Source organism: Gorilla gorilla, chromosome 4 (assembly GCF_029281585.2).
Source record: "Gorilla gorilla gorilla isolate KB3781 chromosome 4, NHGRI_mGorGor1-v2.1_pri, whole genome shotgun sequence".
Lineage (NCBI taxonomy): Eukaryota > Metazoa > Chordata > Mammalia > Primates > Hominidae > Gorilla > Gorilla gorilla.
The window spans coordinates 184,797,149-184,812,514 of record NC_073228.2 but is presented as its reverse complement, the minus strand read 5'-3'; positions in this window follow the sequence as shown (position 1 = coordinate 184,812,514).

The window sequence follows — 15,366 nt, the reverse complement described above, 5'->3', positions numbered from 1 at the left end:
TAGTTCTATGCAGTTTTATCACATGTAGGCTTGTGTAACCACTGCCACAGCCAAGATACAGAACAGCCAAGTTTGTTTTTGTTCACTGTCATCTCTCCAAAACCTAGTGCAATGCCTGACAAGAAGACACTCAGTACATACTTGTTGATGGGGGAATGAATGAATGAATGGTGTGCTAGTTGGGGTTTTAAGATGCAAAACCCAAGCAGTGTAAGTGAGGTGCATGTGGTGTCTAGAGGTAGGACCAGCAGGATAGCTGTGCCGTCTATCTCTGGGCCAGGCAACTGCTGCAGTCCTACCATGTCCCCAGCAGATGGGCAGGGGAAAGGCAGGGCCCAGTCTTTACAGGGGCAGGTCCTGGAGTTGCACACCTCACTTCCCCTCATATCCTACAGGCCAGAACTTAGGTGCAGGTACACACCAAGCTGCATAGGAGGCCGAGGTAGATGGTATTACTTGCCTGCAATTCTTCCTTCCCTCTTTTCTCTTAGTAATGTTCACCAAAGTGGAGAGTACTTTTCCACAACTCATGCAGGGCTTTGGCCAATGGAATGTGGGCAGAAGCGAGTTTGTTAGTTCTGAGCTGAGGCCTTAGGAGGCCTCTTGTGTCTCTGCTCGTCCTCTGGCCCTGTTGCCACCCCAGGTGGTCACTGGTCCAGAGGATGAGAGACAAGTGAAGCAGCCCTGACTCGGCTCACAGCTTGAAGCAGAGCGGCCTCCACCAGCCTGCAAGAAAAATAAATGACTTTTTTGATACGCCACTGAGTTTGAGGTTGCCTACCATGAGCTCAGCCTTAACTGAGTGAGTTCTACTAGTAACGAAGGGGAGAATGAACATTTGTGGACTTCGAGCATTCTGCAGTATGAGAGGGGCCCCTCTCTGGATGGAGCAGGGAAGACCTGACCTGTAGAGACTCCTTAGGGGTCCAGAGCAAAGCCCAGGCGGCTTAGTTAGACGGCATGCTCTCCTGGGACTCTCATGGGCAGACGGACTGGAGATCAGCTGAACTGGGGCCAGCTGGAAACACCTCTGTCTGGAGATATCTTGGGGATAAAGGGAAGTTTGGGGTGGGAAGAATGATAATGGAAAGCTGCGTCCAAACAAATAAAACTGTCGAATTAACAAGTTGAAGAAGAGTTTTCCCAGTGAGTCGAGAACTGGTGCTAATAATAGAAGCCTCAAACAGCTGTGCATTTTGCCATATTAAATAGTTCATTTGTGTCTGTCTGTTGCCAATACAGCTGTAGAGAATGATGCTGCTCCAATTGGATCCAATACAGTATTTGGAATGCATGGAAAAGATCACTGATGCCTTTACCTGATGCCTTACCTCTGAAGGATATTTCTCCACATAATCGGCCCTCGGTTTTGTGCTGAATGCAGCTGTTGAAGGAAGCAGCTCTCTGTATTACTTGCTGATTATCCTGCCAACAGGAATTTGGGTGTGCGGAAATGGCATCAAATTCTTTCCACTGGGAAAGTGCTAGCAACAAACAAGAGGTTAAAAAGCTTTTGAAAGCACAGCAATTTGGGTGTGAATATCCATTCTGAGGTGGATGAATTAGTTCCTGATAAAGTATTGGCTGCTTATTTGAAACTGGTTGAGGAAAAGAAAACATGGCTTTAAAAAGCTCTTCAAATACAAATGTATCCTCAATTTTATCTGCTTTTTACTGATATTTATCTGTCTGCCTTCTATTATGAAAATTTTCAACACTGAAAAATGTCAAAAGAAACCACAAATGCTTTTCATCTAGATTCAATGGTTGTTAACGTTTTACCATATTTGGTTTTTCTCCTCTCTCTGTCTCCCCACAAACACATGATACACACCATTTTTGGAAATAAGTTGTCAGTATGGCATCATGATCCGTAAGTGCTTCAATATGAATCTCCTAAGAATAAAGAAAATCTCCTATATAACCACAATACCACTATCATACCTAGGAAACTTAACAGTGATTCTACAATCACAACTAATATCCAAGTCATTTTAAAATTTTTGCAATTGTCCCTTAAATGTTTGTATGCAGTTTCCCCCGAGATCTAATCAAGGCTTATGGATTCCATCTGGAGGCTAATCTGGACAATCTCCCCCACCTTAACTTCTGTTTGGTTTTGATTTACAACATTGACTTGAGGAATCTGGGCCAGCTGTCTTAGAGAAGGTCACACATCCCTGGCTTGCCCGATTGTTTCCTGATGGTATCCTTTAACTTTTACTTTTAAGCCCTTATAATGGAAGTTAGGTTTTAAGTTTGAATAAACTTTTTTCTTTTATTTATTTATTTATTTATTTGGCTATAAAGAATACTTTACAGGTATTCCATGAGGAGGTCCTCACACTGGGTTTTTGCCAGCAGCGATGCTCAGGGGGATGACCTGTTGAGAAAGTAATTATTATATGTCCATGAGAAGGTACCTTTGCCTGGAACATCAACTGAGGCAAAGTTGACATGCTATTGATTTGCAGGGTGGGGGTGCAATGCTGTGAAAGAAAGAGGGGAAAAATGCATTGAGGGGGAAAAATACAAGATGGTCTGCTGCTGAATTGGCCACTGCTTGATAAACAGCACAGCTGGCCGCTTGGCTATGTGAGACATCTTTGGAGGTGCTGTGTAGCTCTGTTGCACCGCAGAGGAGTCCTACAAGGCAAAGCTCACGTGGTGGGAAAGCACTTGTGCTTCAAGATTGTGTTGCTAGCTGCCTCGACACAGCCACTGGGAAAGCCAGTTCACCCGGGGCTCCTGCTGGACCTGGGCACAGGAGTTGCTGCAGCTCCTGCCCTGGCAGGTGGAATGACATGGCCTTGCCAAAGACACCGGTGCCTGTCATTATAGGAGGTAAGGTGACAAGGTGGAAGCTGGAACTTTGCGGCCATCACTGGAGCTGCTTTACCTAGGATCAGGGCAAGTGGGTCCCCAGGGGCAGGCAGGGTCAAATGGATGTGCTGGGTGGGTATAAATTGGATCCAACATTTTTTTCCGTTTTAAATTACTGAATGATTTGTGGGGTGTACTTTGCCCCTGTAGGAATATTCTATTGCCCTGCCACGTTTATGTAATGGTTTCAGTATCCATTGATTATTCTTGCCTGTACCATTTATTACAGCAGGAGATGCAAGATATGAGGGTTAGTTATGTTCGTTACCACTAGGGTGTCATTGTACGCTTTTTCAGGAACACAACTAGGATGCTTTATTTACATATGTAATGAATATATATATATAATAAAAATACATATATAATGAAATAGTATGAGTTTGTATTGCTATCGAAATTTAACATAACAGTGTTTACTTTTTTTTATATTTTATCTTTTTCCTCTTATACTGAAAAATTCCCAGTTCCTAATAATATTGATATATAGATACAGTCAGAGTAATATGTTCAAGTTACCCAAATTAACCTTTTTGTTTATTGTTGGTTTGGATCAATTTTATATAGAGTTGGTCATTTATTTCTCTTAAGGTACAATTTTAAGGCATTTTCCTTTATAAATTACTTTTATTTCTGAATATATAGAGAATAAATGGTTCAAAAATCAACATTGTGTAAAAACGTTTGATCAGAGAAGTCTCACTCCCGTGCACATCCCCACCACCCTGCCCCAGTCTCCCTACAAGGATAGGTCATCAAGTTGATTCGTTTTTGGTTTTTCCTCTCCTGTGTTTCTTTTTGCAAACATGAGCAAGTACATATATACATTTTAATTTATCCTTCTTTCTTACACAAAATGTGGCACACTATACACTCTGTTCTGTCTTGCTTCTCTCTCTTAATAATGTATGTTCAAGGCATCATTCCACATTGGTTCACAGACACCTTAAATACCAATTTTTTTTTTTAGATGGAGTCTTGCTGTATTGCCCAGGCTGGAGTGCAGTGGCACGATCTCAGTTCACTACAACCTCCACCTCCTGGGTTCAAGCAATTCTCCTGCCTCAGCTTCCCGAGTAGCTGGGATTACAGGTGCCCACCACCATGCCCGACTCATTTTTTGTATTTTTAGTAGAGACGGGGTTTCACCATGTTGGTCAGGCTGGTCTCGAACACCCACCTCAGGTGATCTGCCCGCCTCAGCCTCCAAAAGTGCTGGGATTACAGGTACGAGCCACTGCGCCCGGCTTTAAATACCAAAATTTATCAATTGTTTATCATATGTCAAATGTATTAGGGTAAGCTAGACAATGCTCCCGTAGCACAAAAAAAAAAAAAAAAAAAAACTCAAACCTCAGTGGCTTTACAAATAAAAGGCTGATCGCTTGCTCACGTAAGGTCCTTTGTGGATTGGACAACCCTCCTTTATCTTGTAATTGCATCACCTACAACATGTATCTATATGGTGGCTTATTGGCTAGAGCCGTCACATGGACTCAAACTGGTGGCAAATGTAGTGTTATGTTCATGAAGAGGAAACTGAGAGGGGATTTGGTGGGTACTACTAGCACTATCTCAGCCACGCAAGGCTTTATATAGGCCTCACAGCAGCTCTGTAAATTAGGTAATCTTATTGTTCCCATTTTACAGCTAAGCACATTGAGGCTCCAAGTGTTTTATATGCCTTTCAGAGTCATAGTGTTCCTGTATAACAGGGTTCATTTCAAACGTAGGTTTCTCTGCCTTTAAAGCCTGTACTTATACCCAATTCCGTGGTCAGTCATTACTGTCCACTAATAAAGAATGGCAAATCCATTTCATCCATGCATGAATGCAAATCTCCAACGTAAGAGATCAGTACAATTGGTACAGAACAATAAATATTCAGACTTAAGATTCATAAGCTGTTTTCTACAAAAAAGTGCAGCATTAAAATTAAATCCCCGGACCAATGAAGACTAAAACATTACAGGACACAATGTTTCAGTCAATTGGACAATAAAACAGTTTTATTTATAATCTCTCAATCAAGAGCTAATTGTTATAGGAATTTTTTAAAGCTCAAAGTGAAACTGTAAACATTTTTTCTTCCTCTTCCTAAGTAAGAGCATCGTATACTCAGCACATGAGAGAAGTTATAAATCTTTCAAAACCATTTGGGGTGGTTCTGAGGACTTATGTCAAGTAATCTTCAAGGATTTCAGTCTTCCCTTTAAAGGAAGAAATAAACAAAAAAATCACATGGCCATTTGGACAGTGCCTCTTGCCCCACATTATCACTTATTGCCTAAGACTCCAGGCAACAATGTGTCCAGTGTATGCTTTTAGAAAGTGATTACAACCAACTAAAACTGGGAACCCCAAATTAAAGGAAGCATTGCCGTCTGTATGCTGGGACTGTAGACTCAGTGACAACGTAGGGTGGTTCCAGAAGAGTGATTTTCCCTCACCTGTGAGTGTGAAACTAACACCTGGCTGTTGACCCAACATCGTTTTCACAAAGAACACCCTGCAAGTTTCATTATCATATCAGGTGCTTCAGGCATTCTGGACTGTGACTACAGTTCAGGAGGACCATCAGCCAGTGTACACACACACACAAGTTTTATGAGACTAAATTCAGGCAATACACTCTGATCCCCACCCTACCCCACCCGCCTACCAGACTCTTGCCTTTCCATCAAAGCCCACTCTCTGCCCCACATAGGCCAGGTCTGTCCATCCCCTCAGGATCAGGACCTTTGGCCCTGGTTTTTCCTGTTATTCTTCTTTTTCCCACCCTACAACCCATCCCTCAACAGAAGGTCAGTTATTGTGTGGAATTGCTCACACACCGATGTTGTCATGAAGCGCTGCACTCTTCCCTGCCTTCCTCCTGTTCAGGCTGTTCCTTTAACCTTTGGCTAGAGGCAAGGATGAACGTCACCTCCTGGACAAGACTTCTCCAAGTCTTTGGCAACCAGGACCGTGGGCTGGGCTCCAGGTCCTTGCAGGGCCTCCTTCCAAAGAACCGAGTCTTTCTTCACTGGTTCTCTCCTCTCTCTCTGTGCCTGGCCACAATTCCTTCTGAGGCCTTATCACCCTTTGTTAACACTTGCTCATCCAGACTCTTCTGCCAGGGCCATCTGGGTCTTTTAAATTGGCATTATAGTTTAAAAAAAGTCAAATCAAACTGGTATTTAACAAAAACATTACAGGCGGTGGCTCACGCCTGTAATCCCAGCACTTTGGGAGGCCAAGGCGGGCAGATCACGAGGTCAGGAGATCGAGACAATCCTGACAAACATGGTGAAACCCCGTCTCTACTAAAAATACAAAAAATTAGCTGGGCGTGATGGCAGGCGCCTGTAGTCCCAGCTACTCGGGAGGCTGAGGCAGGAGAATGGCGTGAACCCGGGAGGCGGAGCTTGCAGTGAGCCGAGATCGCGCCACTGCACTCCAGCCTGGGGACAGAGCGAGACTCCATCTCAAAATAAATAAATAAATAAATAAATAAATAAATAAATAAATAAATAAATAAAATAAAAAAATAAAAACAACAACAAAAAACTCCTAATCATTGTTAATGTGGAAATGGTTGCCACTGGAATAAATTTGAAATTGTGTATTTAAAAAAATCTAACCAGTATTTAAGTTCTGCTATGTGCGCCTAACACTGTTAGGAGCACACAGTTAAGACACAAGTTCTTGCATTCAAGAATCATACTGGAAGACAAGATTTAAGTAAATGAAAGCCATTTAAGGGTGACCCAAAAAAGAAAATGAGTCTGGAATGATTAACAAAATCATATAATGACACTGTGTTTCCTCATCTGTGGAATCACAGAGGATTTGATCAGGTTATCCATAAAGTTCCCTCTTTTATTCCAAATAAATGACACTAGATATTTCAAATTTTATTATTTTTATATATAACATATAATTTATATTATACTATCTAATATAATATAAAATATAATTATATAATATTATATATAATTATAATATAATATATAATTATAATATAAAATATAATTATATATTATATATAATATATATATATAATTTATATAATATATATATTATATATATAATTTATATATAATATATAATATATATAATTTACATATAATAAATATATAATTATAATATATAATATAATAAAATAATAATATAAATTATGTTATATAATAAAATAATATAATAACAGTACTATGTGCCAGACACCATGGCTGACAACTCTTCCAACTTTCATAAAACCATGAGGTGGCCATTATAAATCTTCCATGTGGCAGGTGGGGAAACAGGCACAGAGAGGTTAAGAATTTGCCCATGGGCACACAGCATTGTGGTACAGTTGGCATTTGAACCCAAGGGAGATAACCAGTGTGCCATGGCATTTCTGTGTAGCCCTAACCTCATTCTTTCCCATATTTACTTTTCAAAGTGTATTTCCTTGCTTCTTTAATGGGAAAACAATGTATCCTTCTTGGGATGCCTATTTTTCTATTTTCCATTAACCCACAAACGGCCTTCTCAGTTCAAACTTGTACAATTTGCAACCAAGTTTCTAACATTGTCTTGGCTGTGACTCTTCTCTAGGGATTTGGTTTACTGGAATCTACAAATTTTACTCCGATTTTAGCCGAAAGTCCTGCCTCATTCACTGTATCGCTTATCTTTTTAAATTTTCTCAAAACGTGGTAGGCAAAATCTTCATCTTGTAGCTCGCTTTTTTTCTACCCCTTTTAACATTTTGATTCCACAGCCTCCCTGGGAGGACCTCCTCATAGTGCTTCACTGAAACCTGAGTTTCTTCCACGGCTGCTCCTGTCTACTTCATCCCTGCAGCTGCTGCACATCCACCCAAGTCCTCTCAAGACACTGCTGTGGGACTGAGAAATAGGAAAAGGAGGAAAGCCAGGGACAGCTGTGCCACAGTGAATTCCAGCGTAGGGCAACGAAAGCTCATCCTGACAGCGTACTGCACTTTCGAGGAGAGTGGCATTTGAGCTGGGAATAAAGTCCGAGGTCATCAGGAAGTGAAGGGAGAGCTACCGCCCTGGCTGAGAGAGGGAGATGAGTCTGGGGTCTGTGTGTCCCTCAGGCCAGCCATCCCTGACCTCTACCCTGGAACAAACTGCCTGTGGTGTTCTCTATAGTGCCAAAGCCCAGAAAACAACAAATCATGATTTTTTTACTCGGAATATTCTCACCTGGGTTCCAGCTGAGTAGATCTGAGCCATTTCATATATTACATCCAGTTCCTCACTGAAATTCCAATTGTTTTTCACCCACTCGAGAAGGCAAGTCAGCTTGCTGTGCCCACAGACATGACCTCAAATGGGTTTGATTTATTTAGGCAGGTCAGTCATCTGGAAAGTTCAGCCCTTAACAGTTCCTAGGAATTAATCAGTGGTGTGACACAACGCAGCTGTGATTGCCACAAACCAGCGACAACTGGGTAGTGGCAGGCACGGTACTAAATTATTAACCCCCAGAAGTCTGTGCCCCACCCCCCGGCTTTTTTTTAAACTTGCCTTGAATGCCACCTAATGAGTGCTTGCTGGGGCGTGAAACAGTCTTGAACCTACATTCTTGCATTGTTTTGGAAGGCGTCCTGTGTTGATACTGAGTGGGGGCCTCATACAGACCACATTTTGTCACAAAATAAGGTAGAAAAGAGTGAATCATACACCTGGAAAAAGATCAGAGAACTGTGCTTTGAAAGATTAATAGATGTGTTTCCCTTTTTATGACTAATGAAGATTATTACTGACAATTATTTAAAATGTTTCCAATAATTACAATGGTTGTTCTAGTTTAAAACTCATTTCACAAAAGATAAAGAATTATACAGGTCTAATTAAGGTTTGGGAGTAATAGTTAAAACTGGTTTTCCCAAAGTACTTTTCAACTATTCCTGCACAAGGAGATGAGTAAAGAATTTGCTCAGGGTCTGTGATGAGCTGGACCCTGGAATGAAGACCAGAATCCAAGCTCCTGACCTCAGACCCAGCTTAGATGATAAGCAGCATAAATACTCATACTGGAGTTTGGTTGTTCTTGAAGAGAGATTTATGATCCCCAAACCAGGAGTTCCTTTCTCCCCTGGTTGCTTTCAAGACCTTGTGGTGACCCACATACTCCCAGGAGGCAATCCTGATTAATTTTACTGCCTCCAAACCGGTCTTTGTGTCAGCACTTCTGAATTGACTTCAGTCTTTTGTTTCTTTGTTATTTCTTAACAGTGAATTTCCTTTCTCCATGTGACCTGAAATATCTTGAAGGCAAAAGACGCTTCTATTTATGACCGTGCTTCCTTGACCTTCCTCTCCCACCCTTCTCCCTCCATACCCCTCTTCCTGCCTCCCTGCCGCCCCTCCCCTTCCACACACAAGTGGAGGCCCAGTGCAGGAAAACCTCAGCCTCCTGGCATCAGGAAGGTTTCAAATTCTCACTGGTAATGGACACACACCCTCTGGAGGAGCTGGGCTGAAAAATTACTGGCCTGGACAAATGCTCCTGATTTAAATGTAAATTCAGACTTAAAAAATAGACCTGGTGATGTTCAGAACTTACAATATCGTTTAAACAGACTGGCTTTCTCTGTGAAGATCACTCTTTAGGAGCCCTGAAAAGGAGAGGCCAGGTGGGAAACGGGAACTATGGGAACTGCTTCCTCAGGGAGGGGAGTGCAGGGCTCTCCGCCAAGTGCCCCCTGGAAGCTCAATGCCCAGCAGCGCCAGGCGCCTTCCGATTGTATCTGCGAACCTAAAGCCCTCAGATGTTTATGCAGCTCTTTGCAGTTTTAAAAGGGTTCCCACACACATGGTTTCACCTGTTCCTCATGAGTGCCTTGCCAAGGGTGAAGGACAGATTTCATTATCCTCGCTTTATGAAGAGGAAACTGGATCCTTGGAGTCCACGGAAATGAGAGGAGCCAGGATCTGAGCCCACACATAAATAGTCATTGAATTGAACTAATACAGAAATATATGATTATTTTAAGGTAAACAGAATGTTTGTCCTTAAGAAGCTCATAATCTAATTGTGGAGAAATGTTCAAAATATTTTTTATTTACTTATTTTTGAGATGGTGTCTTGCTGTGTCACCCAGGCTGGAGTGCAGTGGCACGTACTCGACTCACTGCAACCTCCGCCTCCCGGGTTCAAGCGATTCTCCTGCCTCAGCCTCCCTACTAGCTGGGATTACAGGTATGCGCCACCACGCCTGGCTAATTTTTGTATTTTTAGTAGAGATGGGGTTTTACCATATTGGCCAGGCTGGTCTCAAACTCCTGACCTCAGGGGATCCGTCTGCCTCGGCCTCCCAGAGTGCTGGGATTACAGGCATGAGCCACCGCACCCGGCTCCAAAATAAACATAATTAAAATAACCATACAAGGAATAAATAAGGCAAGACCAGACATCCTTCATTGTGAAATGAGGCGAGAAAGTGCTGTGATTTTTTAGGGGACTTAGGTAACTGTTACCCCATGATTGAACGGAACTGAAATTTCTGTATTTTCCACCCCAACTCCATTCCACGTTCCTGCTGAATATTCTGGGTTTTGCTAGAATTCCTTATGACACATAAAAAGTCTTTAGCTCTACGCTTTAGCCATGGCGATGTCTGGGTCTGTCACGTCATCTTCAGTCCTGTATTTGCAGTGCAACTCAGGGCCAAAACAAAAAAGAATTTTTTTTTTTTTTTTAAATTTAAAAAGTCACAGGGAACATGAAAAGGGGGAAGAGGGAAATTTGTCTTCAGTGTTGCAAGAAAGTCCACCCTCTCCTTCTAGGGGTGGAACTTAGTGGATCTAATGAATCACACATGAAAAGAGACGTAAAAGAGGAAGGAGTTTCAGGAGGGTATTGGCCAGGTCAAAGGAGAGGGTGGAGGAAAAGAGCCCCGAAATAACCGCGAGACAAGCTTTCGGAGGCTTTTGACTAACTGGATGTGGGAATGTTGTGGAAGACTTCTGGCCTGCCATTTCCTGAGAACGGGACTGCTGAGAGAGGAGCTGGGAGGAGCACTGCAAATTTCACTTTGGACACGTGAGTCAGAGGTATCTGTGAGGGGACCGAGTTGGGAGGGCAAGCAGGGAATTGGACATGTGGGCCTGGAGCACAGAGAAGGGACTTGAGCATGCATATTTGGGTGTTGCCATGGTTCCAATGTTCCCTCCAAAACTTATGTTGAAACTTAATCCCCAGAGTGGCAGCATGGAGAGGTGGGGCCTTTAAGAGGTGATTGGATCATGAAGGCTCTATTCCCACTAATGAATGGATTCATCATGGGAGAACTGTCGGCTTTATAAGAGAGGAAGAGAGACCTGCGCTAGCACCTTAGCACGCTCAGCCCCCTTGCCATGTCATGCCCTGAACCCCTCAGGACTCTGCAGAGAGCTCCTACCATCAAGAGGGCTCTCACCAAATGCAGCCCCTCAACTTTGGACTTAGCCTCCAGAGCTGTAAGAAATAAATTCCCTTTCCTTATAAATTACCCAGTTTCAGATATTCCTTGTTTTTAATTTTTTTTTTTTTGAGACAGAGTCTCACTCTGTCGCCTAGGCTGGAGTGCAGTGGTGCGATCTCAGCTCACTGCAACCACCGCCCCCCCGGGTTCAAGCGATTCTCCTGCCTCGGCCTCTGGGGTAGCTGGGATTACAGGCACCTGCCACCACGCCTGGCTAATTTTTATATTTTTAGTAGGGACAGGGTTTCACCATCTTGGTCAGATTGGTCTTCAACTCCTGACCTCATGACCCACCCGCCTCAGCCTCCCAAAGTGCTGAGATTACAAGCGTGAGCCACTGCACCCGACCCCAGTTTCAGATATTCTGTTATAAGCAATAGAAACAGACTAAGTATCTTTGACATGGAGTGGATACTGGAAGCCATGTGACTTCTGTGGGATCATCTGGAAAGAAAGTGTAAAATGAGAAGAGACAAGGGCCCGGGAAAGAGCCCTAGGGAACTCCGCATTTGTACAGCAAGTACTGGGTAAAGGGAGAAAAGGGAGAAGCCTGCTAGGATGCTGAGGAGGAGCAGCCAGAGGAGGGGGAACCCAGGAGGGCGTGCTGGTGTGGGAGTCAGGAGAAGTGTGTCAGAAGGGAGCGGTTGACAATGTCAGAAGCTGCCAAGAGGCACAATAAGATTGAGGGAACAAGTGAGTGTGGTTGTTTCTTTATGGGCCAGAATTTTAAATACCAGGATGAAGGGCACCTAACAAATAGCAAATACACAAAGTAACTTTTGTACCTACCAGACTTCAGACTAAAATCGGTACAAAGAATACTCGCCAGGGTAAGGAGAAGCCCAGGAAATTACAAGAGATATCTAGTTTCTGAAATGAATTACAATGATCATCTGAACAAACAGGGTGAAAAAATACACACCTGAAAAAATGTGTGAAAATGGCCAACAAAACATTGAAAATCAGGGTTACTGGGGAAGACTTTTACTGCCAGTTATTAAAATTTACTATCAGCTGTATTGACTGGAACAGCTGCCAGAATAGGTAATTCAACAGCCAGGATGGGAAGCCCTGATACATGAGTTTGGTGGGGACTGTAGGTAGCCCCTCTGGCTACCTTCTTTCTAGTTGAATAGGTTACATACCTAACTCCCTTGCAATTAGGTTCACCTACTCAGGTGCCCTCGAGTTAGACTTGAAAGGCAGAAAACAGCGGAGGCCATTTTACTGCTGCTTCTGATGGAGATGCGAGGCTTCCATAGGAAAGAGAGAGGTCCACCGGTGTAAAGAGCCCGACAACCATATTCTCCAGATGTTCAGTCCCTCTTGGCCACCCCAAACCAAATGACAGTCCGAGAGACTCTGCCCATGGAGACTCCACCTGCTGGTCCTCCAGGTGGAGTAACTGATAACAAAAATCTCTAGCTTACTCCTAAGTGTTTATTCTGAAGGCAGAGTATGTACAGCAAGACCAGACTTTTGGCCCAGCTAGCGGTGACTACCGCAATGTCAAAAGAGCACATAAACAGACTTAAAAAGCAAATGACAAACTGGGAAAATTGCTGTAACACAGGTAACAAAGGGCTGATATTCTATAAAGAGTTCTTGCAAATGAATAAGACAAAGATGAATCCAAGTGGGCAAAAGATATGCATAGGCAATCTGCAAAAGTGATGCATAAAAACAGGTTCAACATTACTAGCAATTAGTGGAATAAAACTTAAAACAACAATGCAAAACCATTGTTCTATCATATTAACAAAGATGACAAAAAATGGTGTGACAGTGCAGGGTGTGGAGAAAACTTGGTGTCAAAGCTGTGCCATCTTTCTATGTATCTTTCATATTAAACAAACGCCTTCAACAATGAGCACACCTTTCGACACGAGTTCCCACACTTTCTCCTAAAAAAAAAAAAATGACATGCACACAGATTTAGCTACAAGTAATTTTGCAAAAGTGAAAAGTTGAAAACAACCCAAATGTACAAAAATAGGGGAGATAATTATGGTACATTTGTATAATAGTATGCCACTTGGTCATTAAAAATGCCATAGAAGTATATTTTTCATAGACTTATTTCTAGCTGCTGGTTTTACAGGTGGTTTTTGCTTTTTTATTTTATCATTTATATTTTCCTATAATTATTGCATATTTTTTAATAATAATTTTTTAAAGCTGGCGATTATATGGTGAAAACGAGAGAAGGGCATTAGTAAATTCTGAAGCAACTGAAATTAAATTGTAACTGCTCATTAATAAATAAACATCATTACATACTAACATTTACCTTAAATAAACTAGATTTCATTTTTCTACTATGGGAGGAAAGACCTAAAATACAAATTGACTCGAATTATAGAAAATAAAGTTACAATTCAGGAATATCTGTCTTTGGACTGTGAAATTTGTACCTGTTATGTATGTGTGTGTGTGTGCCTGTGTGTGTGTGTGCGTGTGTATAAAAAATATTTGGAAAGATATCCACTAGTTTAAAAGTGGTTCCTTTCAGCAGGGTGGGATGAGAGGGGGGCAGGAGACAAATTTTTGTTTACACAACTCTGTATGACTTGTTATAACAAGCACGAAAAATCGAAGGTCACTTAAAATGGTTATAATTATGAAAATACTTAGAAATATGTAAAGTCTCTATGGTATGATTAGAAATCATAATGCAAAATATGTATACTGTGCTTATAACTATGTTCATATATTTCCATGTGACAGAAGCCTGAAGGGGAATACTCTACGATGAAAGTAGCTTTTCAAGTTCATTCATTGGTTCATTTATTCCACAAATGTGTGCTGAGCTGCTACCATGGGCCAGGCAACTGTTGCAGCCACCGGGATATAGCAGGCAATCAAAAATCAAATGCGCCTCCACTCAGGGAACTTAAATTCTAGTAGTGGGAGACAGACAATACATGGTAAACACAGCGAGTATTTTAGGAAGTGGTGAGCGTCCTGGGAAAAGTGGAGCAGGCCAAGGGAGACTAGCAGTGCTCTGGGTCAGGGGCAGGTTTAAACAGGTTGGTCAGGAAAGGCCTCACTGAGGTGACATGGGAGGAAAGACTTGAAAGAGCTGAAGGGTTCAGTCCTGGAAATGCCTGGAAGGGGTGTTTTACAAATAGACAACAGCCGGTGCAGAGGCCAATGCAGCTAACAGAGGAAGGGTAGAGCAGGTCAGACAGCTAGGCAGGCCAGTGGGTTGTCCGGCTCTGCGGCCATTGGAAGGACTTTGGCGTTTTATTTCAAGTAAACTGAGGAGCCGCTGTGCAGTTTGGAGCACAGAAACGACAGGATCCCTGTGGCTGCTGCACGGAAACCCAGCGACTGGGAGGGTAGGGAGGGCAGGGAGACCTAGGTGTTCAGGTGAGGGATGAAGGGGGGTGTGGACATGTTGAGGTGTTGCATCCTAGACACAGACTGAAGGTAGGGTCAACAGGGTTTCCAGTCAGATTGTGTAGAGCGGGTGAGAGAGTGAAGCTGGCTCTTCTGGTTCTGGCCTGAGTAAATGGAGCCGCCATTAATGCCGATGGGAAAGACAGGTGGGCGGAGAAGGTTTGAAGGTGGGGGAAGAAAGGGTCTTATTTTCTTCTTCCTTGCAATAATATATTCCAAGCAATATAATTAAGCAATATATATTTTCCCTTTAAGAAAATTCCAAAAATTATATCGTTCCAAATAAAAAAAATCATTTCAAGAGTCCTGACGCAGCAACCATTACATTCCCAGTAATGGAAATGTTAAGTCAGTCCGTGCTCTGGAGAAATCCCACGACGGAACACAGGCCAGGAGACCGGGCCTAGATTCCGGTTTTCGAAGCGTGGGGGCAAAAACGGAGGCTGCAAATCCATCCCCAGTCCGGCAAGATTCTCGAACATGTCGGGAGAGGGCTGCACAGGAACTTCAGAAACGAGTAGCGGCTCCCTTGGATTCAGCGTGAGGGGGAAACCGCGGGGCAGATTTGGAACTCGGAGTCCGACGTCTGAAGGAGCGGGGGGGCTGCTTCCGAGGAGCCCGGG